Source organism: Dama dama, chromosome 4 (assembly GCF_033118175.1).
Source record: "Dama dama isolate Ldn47 chromosome 4, ASM3311817v1, whole genome shotgun sequence".
NCBI classification, from domain to species: Eukaryota; Metazoa; Chordata; class Mammalia; order Artiodactyla; family Cervidae; genus Dama; species Dama dama.
The window spans coordinates 47,467,711-47,478,517 of NC_083684.1; the positions used below are offsets into that span (position 1 = coordinate 47,467,711).

The following is a 10,807-nucleotide window of genomic DNA, read 5'->3' on the forward strand; positions in this document are numbered from 1 at the left end:
ATCTCAGCATCCACTGTGGTTATTGTGGATCGGGATCTAGGGCAAAGCTGGACGGCATATTCCATGTAACCCTGAGCTTAATTCCATGTAACCCTGAACTTAATGCTTACTCCAGGCCATCCCCTCCTCCTTTTCCTTTCCTGCCTCGGTAATACTTAATAGTCAATAGTATCTGGTTGCTACCTACTTGAACCACGGGTGTTGATGGAAGTCTTTCCTTCTTACACAGCACTAAAATATACACAAAGGAGTCTTGTGGGAATTTTGCTGGGAGACCTCACCAAAACCAAGTCTGCTTTACTCTGTTAGCAATCAGGGTTCTTGGTCTTCCCCAATCAATAGAAATTGCCTAGAGGCCAGATAAGAAATCCAGGCAAGGCTTTATTGGGGCCCCTGCTGCAGCAGGAGGAGTGAGAACAAACCACTCCCGAGGAGGGGCAAACTGGCTCCTTACACAGGGTGAGGGTAGGGGTGTGTCCAGGGGTCAGGTCGGAGGGGCGGCTCTAGGTGTTATGTTCAGGGGTATGGGCCGTACTCTCTTTTTGCTCCCAGCTCTTCAAAAGTGGCAGTTGGGATTTTTTGGTCTCTTTGTATTTGGGGGTCTAGAATGTGCCCCAGCCACACATGCACACATGCACACGTGCACACAGTTATTTTTAGCGCCATACGGCTTCTTTGTATGTTGTAGTTAGAGGAGAGCTATGTCCAGGTGCAAGCGTTGCAGCACTGTATGCAGCAAAGGGGCCCAGGGCCCAGGCCTGCCTCCACCCCATGCTTCCTGATGTCATTCTGTAGGTGTCTGAGAACGGCTCCGGGGAGAGGGAGACAAGACAGGTGGCAGTCCCGCTCTCTGTTCTCTTGGGTTCCATGGTGAGGTCAGACACTCCTCCCGCTCCAGGAGCTGGGAAGGATGAGGCTGCTCACATGTCTCCACCCCCCACCTTCCATGCACAGGTGTGACTTGTCTCACAGGGAGACGGAGCATCCACTCCAGCAGCGCTTAGGGATGCCAGGAACAGAAGAAAAGCAAAGGGAGGTGACCGACTTGGGTCCTGCGCCTCTGAGCTCAGGAACACCCTGAAGATGATGGGGGACAGGTGGGCAGGAGTCTGGGCGCGCTCCTCTACCAGCAAAACGGCTGCTACTGATGATGCATGAGAACCTGAAATCCTTGAGGCAGAACCAAGCTTGCAGGCCCTTGAGGACAAAGCACCAGCAATCTCCCTCTTGGGCCACATCCAAGTCCCTGGGTCCCATTCCTACCCAAGCCTGCCCAGGCCTGCCCCACTTTGGCTGGTGGACCAGTCCCTTAAATGGGTTCAAGAAGATGGGCTGCAATGCTGAAGTCCCTGACGGGGTCACTGCTGAGTTGGAAACCCCTGGGGATTCCCTGGGATGCAGAGCAGCCCCCACCTCTCAATCAGAGCCCCCCCAGGTGGGTGTCCCTCCAGCCATGGGATGAATCTCTTTTCTGGAGTACCCAGTGACGCAGTTGATATGACTACAGGAACCATATTGTGTGAGCTATGAATGTTTCTAACCACTAGGACCTCACTACGTGTGCCCAGGGCTGGCTCTAAGAGGGATGGCGGTGGGGAGTGCGTGGGGGGACCCAAGACCCAGTGAGGGCGCTGCACATTCAGACCTCCTGCCTCAGGAGGCAGGAAAGGCAGGGCGGGGCCCAAGATAACCTCTTCAGGCATAGGCAGAAGGCAAAGTCACCTTCTTGTCCTGCACTTAATGAGACCCTGAGGAATGGAAGAATGCAATCTAAAACAGATAGGTGGTAGCAGCTGAACAAGAAACTGACCATGAGACACACAGACAAAGAGAACAGGCTTATGGACAGAGTAGACGTGGGGAAGCAAGCAGTGTGGGATGTATGGGGAGAGTAACATGGAAACGTACATTACCATATGTAAAATAGACAGCCGTAGGACGGGAAGGCAGGTGGGAGCGAGGGACATATCTATATGTCATGTGGCCGATGTGTGATTCTGCCTGATTCATGTCGATGTTTGACACAATACTATAAAGCAATCACCCTTCAATTAAAAATAATTTAAAAAAAAAAAAAAAGAAAAACTCTGACCATGAAAACCATGGAGCAGGAAGAATAGAAAGGCACAGGCTGCTGCTGACCCTGTATGACCTTCCACATGTGGGGCTCCACTACTAAAGGAGATTTTGAGGGAAAACAGCTTTTAGAAGCAGCGCATGTGCAGTGACTTCAGGAGAAGGGAGCAGAGGACCAGGAGATGAGGTGACCTGGTTCCATCCAGGCCACACCTCTCCTCTCCTCTCAATGAATATTCCACCCCGAATCAAAAAGGCCCCACCCATTCAAAGAGCTAAAAGTAAGATAAAAAGAAGATGAAAAAACACTGGCTCAGGAGGACCCCGCCCTCGCTTTTGCCTCACTAATCTGCTTCTTCGTTCTCTTTGCCCCTCAGCCTCAGTGGGGTTTTTTTTTCCCTTCTTTGCATTCCTCATCCAAATTCTTCTTGGACGAGTTGAACAAGACCCTGGACTTCTGATAAAGCTTTTCCTCTATCACCTCCAGGAAGCTCATTCTGGGATGACTCTCACCAAGTGGGTGCAGAGTGGAACCATTAGAACCATCCCATATTTGATTTCTTATTTTTCTTTCTTTTTGCTTTGTTTTGAGGGGGTTTGTTGTTGTTCTTTAAAACTGTAGAGGCTGCAAATGCTATCTCTTCTTTAAATATTTATTTGGCTGCACCAGGTCTTAGTTACAGCCTCTTTAGCTGTGGCATGTGGGATTTGGTTCCCTGACCGAGGACTGAACTTGTGCCCCCTGTATTGGGAGCTCTGAGTCTTAGCCACTGAACCACCAGGAAAGTCCCAGTTGGTTGGTTTTAAAAGGGGTGTTTCTATGGTCTGTGTATTTAGAGTCAGACATAAGTTGTGCATAAGTTGTAGCCATGTGCCTGTCACAAGCTCATAATGAAAATGCACCTGGGAGAGTTTAAAGCAGGTTTTGTCAACCCTGGTCCCACGGACTCTTCAGCTCAGGTGATTCTGTGCTGTGTGGGGCTGCTCCGCGCACTGCAGCTACTTAGACAGCATCCTCGGCCTCTGCCCTGCCAACGCCGGAGGCATTCCTCGCCCAGTTGTGACAATCAAAAACATCTCCAGACAATGTCTAACGTCCCTTGGGGGTGAGGTTCCAGTGGGAGCTGCCAAATGACACCATTTGAGAACCGCCACTCTAAACTTGCTAGTATTCACATGTGCAGTCAATACTAGGACCCAGAGGGTCTAGAAGCCCTTGTCCTTCCCATGATGCCCTGGGGGAAGGGGGAAGGCAGGGCTCAGCCTCCAGGCACTCACCCCCCGCCCCACGCCCCTGCCCTCATCATCACAGCCTCCACCACCCTGATGCCACTCAAAGTCCATAACCCCGCCCTCACCACAGAAAGAGGGTTTCCTCTGGAGGAAGCTAGCCTTCCAAGGAGCAGTGAAGGAATGAGACCAAGGCGCTGGTAACCCATCTGCTGTCTTTAAAGCTGGGTCGCACAGTCTCACAGCAGCATGCCAGGATGCCAGGCTTAGGTGGTAACGACTTCAGCGTACAATGTCATCCTACTGCTGCCGTGGACTCCTGCTCCCCACCCATGAAGCGGTGAAGGCACCTTCCACACACAGCCCAGTCATCAGGCCAGGAGGAGGAACTCATCAGAGTGGAGCCCATAGGACCCTCCTTGTGCTGCGTGGCCTGGGTCCCAGAGGGACGCCAGGAAGGTGGACCTGAGACACACAGTATTCAGTCTAGAGCAGAGGGGAATTTCAGACTGATCTGTAAAAAAAAACAAAAAAAAAACAAATCCAAACATGGGCCAAGACTTCAGCCCCAAAACTCTCACAAGTTTGTAGGAACGGCGCCCCCACCCCACACTCTGACCAGCCAGGTGCTCAGGGTGGGCCAACTGCCCTGGTTCCCCCAGAGAACACTCTGTTCCCAGCCCAGAATGCCACTCATGGCTTTTCTCCCCATGCAGGGTTGTGAGATGGATTTTTATCCCAGTTATTCAGAGCATCCTCCTGAGTGTCTGGCAGTCTGAGCACATGGCTTCGATCAGAAGGGTGAGCTAAGAACCAAATGTGCTGGTGGAGGGAGCAGCCCACCCAGGCCTCTCAGGGGACACAGCTGGACAGAGACACCAAAGATAAGGACAAGGCAGCCAGCCACCTCCAGGCAGGGACATTAGCAGGTACAAGGGCCCTGGGGCAAGACAGAGAGTTGTGTGTTCAAAGTACAAAAGGAAGATCCTGTAGCTGGAATAGAGAAAGTTGTCCATTACATGAGAACTTGCAGGACATGGTCAAGGGGAGATATTTTCTTTTAACTGAATCAAAAGTCACTGTAAGGGTTTGGGCAGGTGGGAAGGATGCTCTATTGCCAAAAAGACCACCTAGGCCCCAATAAGCAAAGAGACTCTGAGTGGGAAAGAGTAGATGCAAGGTGACTGGTGCTCAGGTACCAGGGGAGGTGGAGAGACATGGGCATAATAGGGATGAGCTTGGAGAGTAGGATGCCTGTATGGGGCAGGAGGTTGGCGTTTTGCAGAGGAGAGAAGAGTCAAGCATGGTGCTGTGGTCTGCCACAGTGATGCTGTATGAAAACCCCCAAACTCAGGGGCTTGAGACAGTAAGCATTTAATTAGTTGACAAATCAGAACTTAGCAATTTAGGCTGAGCTTGGCAGGATGGTTCTTCTGGTCTTAACAATGCTCACTCTGACATCTGGAGGTTGGTTAGCTATTGACTGGGCAAGTAGCCTACCTGGCTCTCCTCCTCCGGCAGCCTAGCCCAGGCATGGCCTGATGAGGAAGGCCAAGGCAGAAGTGTGGACGAGCCCCTGTCAAAAAACATCTTCATGCATCTGCTTCTGTCTTATTTGTTAACACCCTTTGGTGGGAGCAAATAGAAACAGCAGCACCCTGAAGATAGACAAGAAAGGGTGAGGACTTGGGCCACTTCTGCAACTGATTTGCTAGGGGTGGCCACAGGTGTTTGGCTGGCCTAACTGAGCAAGCTCCTTGCGGCAGACTGATGGAGGAATGCACTGGGAGTTTCAGGAATTCTGCTTTGGCTTAGGAGTATGTATGGCAGCTGGTGGCTCAGATGGTAAAGAATCTACTTGCGGTTCAGGAGGCCCGGGTTCGATCCCTGGGTCAGGAAGATCCCCCGGAAAAGGGAATGGCAACCCACTCCGGTATTCTTGCCTGGAGAATTCCATAGACAGAGGAGGTTGGCGGGCTATAGTTGATGAAGTCACAAAGAATCGGACACAACTGAGCAATTAGACTAACAGTAAGGGCAACTGTAAGTTCCCCAAAGCACTCAGTGAGGGCTCATGGGAGCTGCCCAGAGCAGATGGGCAATTCTCTCATTTTTAAACAAAAGCCACCAAGCTGGAACTCCAAAACTTCAAGACCACCAAACCTACTGATGAGCCGGCTTTGGCGAGACAGGCCTCCTCCATCAACTATGTCCACCATTCTGTCTCCTCTATGGAATGATGGAAAGTCTACTGTGAGAGACTCTGATTTTATGCTGATCGTTAACTAAGAAGATTTCTCTCCAGAGATTTATTACATTAATGAGCTCTGAAATTACTCAGAGCAATTAAGTATATTGTTTTGAAACTCTTTAGAAATCATCAAAACACACTGGTTGTTTTTCAGGGAAACATAAATAAAGGATGCAGTTGGTACCCAGACAAACCCAGCCGGCTCGCCTCCCACTGGCTTTGGGAAGCCCTAGCTCCCAGTTCCCAAGGTAGATATGTGCCTGCCCGGCTGAGATAGACTCTGCCTCCCATACATAGCAGTACTTTCTTTCTGAAGAAAGGACTGGACTCTGCGTCCAAGTGGCCAGACCGTGGATGGCTCTGCTCCCTGGGGCCAGTCTGAGAGCCGGGGCTTGTCCTGCAAACGGCTCCGCACTCACTCACAAGAAGCAGGAAAACAGCTGAAGGCCACTCATGGGGATCCGAAGGCCTCTCGTTCCCAACAGCTGAGTGGCTTCTACATCCCTTGCTCACCTAACACAGACTTATAGGAGCCACTGTCCCTCAACTGCCCATGACACAACCGGGTCCTCAGATGGGGCCCCTGAACTGCACACATGACTCACTCGTCCGTAACAAGTCACCATCATCACACTCACCTTCACAGCCGCTTCCCAGGCCAGATGGAGAAGGGCAGGAGCCAAGAGAAGCCCTCCGGTGTCAAGCTGCCTGACTCAAACACTGACCATGCCCCTCACTAGCTGTCGCACATAATGCAAGGACTCTATTCCCGCAGCGTATGGCACAGAACTTGGTCCTCCTAAACACCTTGTAATGATAGTTCATCAATTTGCCAACATTCTCTCATTTACTTTGTTGTTGCTATTGGAGTATAATTGCTTTACAACAATTAGTTTCTGCTGTGGCACGAAGTGAATCAACTACATGTGCACACATATCCCCTCCCTGTCACACCTCCCTCTCACCTCCCCCATCCCAGCCCTTAGGTCATCACAGAACACCAAGCTGAGCCCCCTGTGCTTGCAGGGGCTTCCCACTAGCTTTGCATTTTACACATGGTAGAGATATATGCCAATCCTAGCCTCCCGTTTCATCCCACCCTCCCCTTACCCCACCCCACTCCTTGTCTGAATGTCCGTTCTACACGTCTGCATCCCTATCCCCATCCTGAAAACAGGTTCATCTGTGGAAACTAGAAAAATGCTACAGAAGAATCTCTCATTTACTTCTCACAACTATGAGATGGGAGCCACTATTTTCCCCTGTTTTACAAATAAGGAAACTGAGACACACAGAAGGGAAGTGATTTGCCCAAGTCAGCTGTAGGCTTGGAGTTCGTCTAGATGAACTTGAGGGTCCTCTCCCCACACAGGGAGGCTGTCCTTACACGGACATGGGCCACATCATGGGCTTCCTGTCGATTCAGCCAGTGGGAACCCCCAGAAAAGAGCAGGAAGGATAGAAAAAGTGGGGCCACTCACTCTCCCAGCTCTCTCCTGGCTGGGATGCCCTTTACTGGTGACCTCTCTTCTCCTCTCTGCTTTCAGGCTCCAAGATGCTCTGTCCCCCAAACACTCAGGTCTGGACTTCCCCACTCCCACACCCCTAGGTCCCACGTGCTCCTTTACAAATTGTCCGCTCATTAAACTCTGATTTGCACCCTTTGAGTGCGCCATCTGTCTCCTGCTGGGCCCCAAACTCCCAAGTCTGTACTCTAGGGACTACTGGGTACTGCCTAGGTTCTGGGCCCTAGAAAACAAGAGTGTTGACAGGAGGAAAACAAAATCCTCTGTACATTTTTCCCTTTTGAGGCTAAAATGAAGACCAGGAAGGTCCCAACTCTCTAGCCCTTTGACTGGGCTTCCAGCTTCCTGCCGGATGATGGGGGCCAGAGGAGCCCATTCACGACCACCAGCACAGACTCTGGGAGCCCATAGACATGGCCAGGGTTCTGACTATTTAGATAACAGCCCAGGACTGTCCCAGCACCTCCTCTCAACTCTGCTGTAAGCTCTGTGGTCCAGGAAGAAGGCCAATACTATGTGCAGAGGATAAGGGGAGACCCAAAACCACAGATCTGGGGAGCAATTCGCCAGCAAGCCTTTCCTGGAAGCCTACCTGCCAGGAAACTAGGTGACCTTTCAGAGCCTCCAAGTCCCAAGTTCAACTGAGTGTGGCCTAGTCATTCTGGGCCCCGGATGGCCAGAGGGCATTGCCTTCTGCAGACAGACCCCTCCCCACAACACAGAGGGGAAGGCTCTGCCCTGGAGCTTACAAGGATAGCAGTGTCCCGAGAGACTGGGGTCCCAGGACAGGGGCGGGAATGAGCTGTTTTCTTTGTGTCTTTGCTCCCTCCCCACCACCCTCTGTGGCCAATCACGTCCATCTTCAGGTAAACATAAAATACACATCCATTAGTTTCCAGCACCATGAAGGGCCCAGATCAAATCCCTTTGCCTACACGGAGCTGGGCAAGGGAGTCCTGGCTGAGTCCACTCAGACTTGCTAAGATGCCTCATGCTGCAGTGTCCACCCCCACGGAAACTCCAGGAAGAGACAAAACCTTCATAGTCTCACATATACCCACCTGCCTCCTAATGCTTGCAGGCCTGGACACAGCCCTCTGTCCAGATGTTGCAAGTAACAGTCAAAACAAAGAGAATCGCCAGCTTCCCTGGTGGCTCAGTGGTAAAGAATCCGTCTACCACCACAGGAGACACGGGTTCGATCCCTGATCTGGGAAGATCCCATATACCACAGAGCAACTAAGCCCATGTGCCACAACTACTGAGCCTGTGCTCTAGAGCCCATGAGCTGCAACTACTGAAGCCCAAGCACCTAGAGCCCATGCGCCACAACAAGAGAAACCACTGCAATGAGAAGCCCTTGCACCACAACTAGAGAGTAGCCCCGGCTCACTGCAACTGAAGAAAAGCATGAACAGCAAGGAAGACCCAGCACAATCAAAAATAAAATAAAATAATAAAATTATATATTAAATTTTTTTTTTAAAAATTACAGACTAGTGGGACAATATAGCCATCAGAGATCATCTGCACCATTATAGAGATGGTACAGTTTTTTTTCAATATTTTATTAAAATAGTATATTTAACCACTGTTAACCAAGAATATTAACTTCGTCCCACCCACCCCACCCCCCCACTCCCCCACCCTCCCACCCCCATAAGCAACACGACACAGTAGTGATTTCAAATATCCTTAATCGTGATAACCAACAAACACATTTCAAAGTCAAGTTTGCAACTAAAAATGAGACCTTGGAAAAATTCTGCATTAGAAGAAACATCCCAAAGCTCTCGAGCAGAATTCTTTTCTCTGCCTGAGAATTAATGCGGTGTGCCACCCACCTGACATTACTCCTGGTCTGCTTTTTCTCCTGTATGCACAGGATAACATCTCATTTATAAGTACCCACTTCATAAATAAATCGGCATTTTCACCTCATTTAATATTCCTTTTCAGCTTCACAAAGAAACCAGTAAATAAAACTGTCGACGACAGTCATGACTTAGGCTCTCACAGTAAGATAAAAAAACTTGAAAATATGCAGTGATGCATCAACGCTAATTTACATAAAAAGATTTTCAAAAGTGCAAGGCAAAATCTGCAGATTTTTTAGGGGAGTTTTTAGGCACATCCATTTCTTAAAGCAAGCTTCAGTATGAATTCCGGTTTTTTCTTCATGACACCTGTTTTAGTTAGCCTTTCTTAAAAAAAAAAAAAATACATCCTATCAAGTGTGAAATAGGGCATCTACGGTCCCAAAAGGTGAGGTTTACAGTTACGGCGTGTCCATCCTTTTCTTATCCTTGCCAGCTTTGGTTTGGGGATGTGCTGGTTATTTACCTGATACTCGAGTTCCTTCCAGAAGTAGAAGATGGCTTTGTTTAACCCTTCCTCCAGGGGGACCACTGGCTCCCACCCCAGCATCAGCTTCGTTTCCTTCTCTCGGGGTCGTCCTGGGCTTCAGAAAGAAACTGAACTTCACTCCCACTGGCAACGAGTTTTCTGATGAGCTGAGCAAATTCTAGCATGGTGTGTTCTTCCGGGTTCCCCAGGTTGACGGGGCTGCTGACATTGATGTTCATGAGCACCACGTGGCCATTCACCAGGTCACTGACTACTGGAAGGCCCTCGTCCGAGATCCAGATCCGTACACCATGAGCGGCTCCCCCTGCGGCCGCTGAAGTTGCTGACCACCCGATCATCATTCACGTGCATTCGGGGCCTGAAGGTGTTGAAGATCCTGGCAACGCGCACCTCCACGCCCTCCTGCTTCACGCAAGTGTGGCACATGATCTCCGCGACCCGCTTCGTTGTATCAGGCTCGGGGTCCTATGGGATTCACGTGGCCCCAGTAATCCTTGGTTTGTGGGGGGACTTCAGGGTCTCCATACACCTCTGAGGTGGAGGCCAGGAATAGACGGGCCCCAGCTCGATTTGCCAGCCCCAGCATGTTCAGTGTCCTGGTGGTGTTGGTCTTTAGTGTCTTGATGGGGTTGTACATGTAATTGGGAGGGGAGGCAGAAGAGACCAGGTGGTAGATCTGGTCCACGTCGACCTACAGTGGCTCCAACACATCATAGTTGATCAGCTCAAAGTTCTCCTGGCTGATCCAGTGCTCCATGTTCCTCTTCCTGCCCTTGAAGAAGGTGTTCATCACGGTCACTTTGTGACCATCCATCATGAGCTTGTCTGTGGGGTGGGAACCCACAAAGCCCGCGTCCCCAGTTACCAAAATTATTTTACGGTACTTTTCTGATAAAAATTTTACTGATGAGTATTTCTGGGTGAAGCTCTTTTTCAAATCTCTGATTTTCTCCCTTACTGGTTCAATGATCTCTTCAATCCTGCTCTCAATTCTGAGCTCCCCGTTTTCCTGAATGGACCTCATGTTAACCAAGTTGTCCCAAGCAGAAGCCGGGTAGGCAAGCAGCGTGATGCCCAGCAGCAGCTTCATCCTCCTGCAGCTGACGGCGGACGTGAGGAGAAGCAGCGGCTGGCTCAGCATCCCAGGCCGCGCGCTGCGGCCCCAGATGGTACAGATTTTACAGATGGAAAAAGCTGACATAGCTGGGGGAAAGGGCTCAGACAAAAGTCTGGATGCAAAGACAAAATGTCCAACCCCCAATGCAGGGCTCTCTGGGCTGTTACTCACTGCAGTCTGGCTATATCCATTTCCATCTCTAAATTGCCCCAGAACAGTGCTTGGACCCAACCCAAGGAG

General features: G+C 50.4%; 1 pseudogene; it reads right to left on the reverse strand.

The window, feature by feature from the left end:
- Nucleotides 1-9,333: 9,333 nt before the first annotated feature.
- LOC133055052 (UDP-glucuronic acid decarboxylase 1-like) lies at nt 9,334-10,591 on the reverse strand (annotated as a pseudogene).
- Between the last annotated feature and the right edge of the window lie 216 nt (nt 10,592-10,807).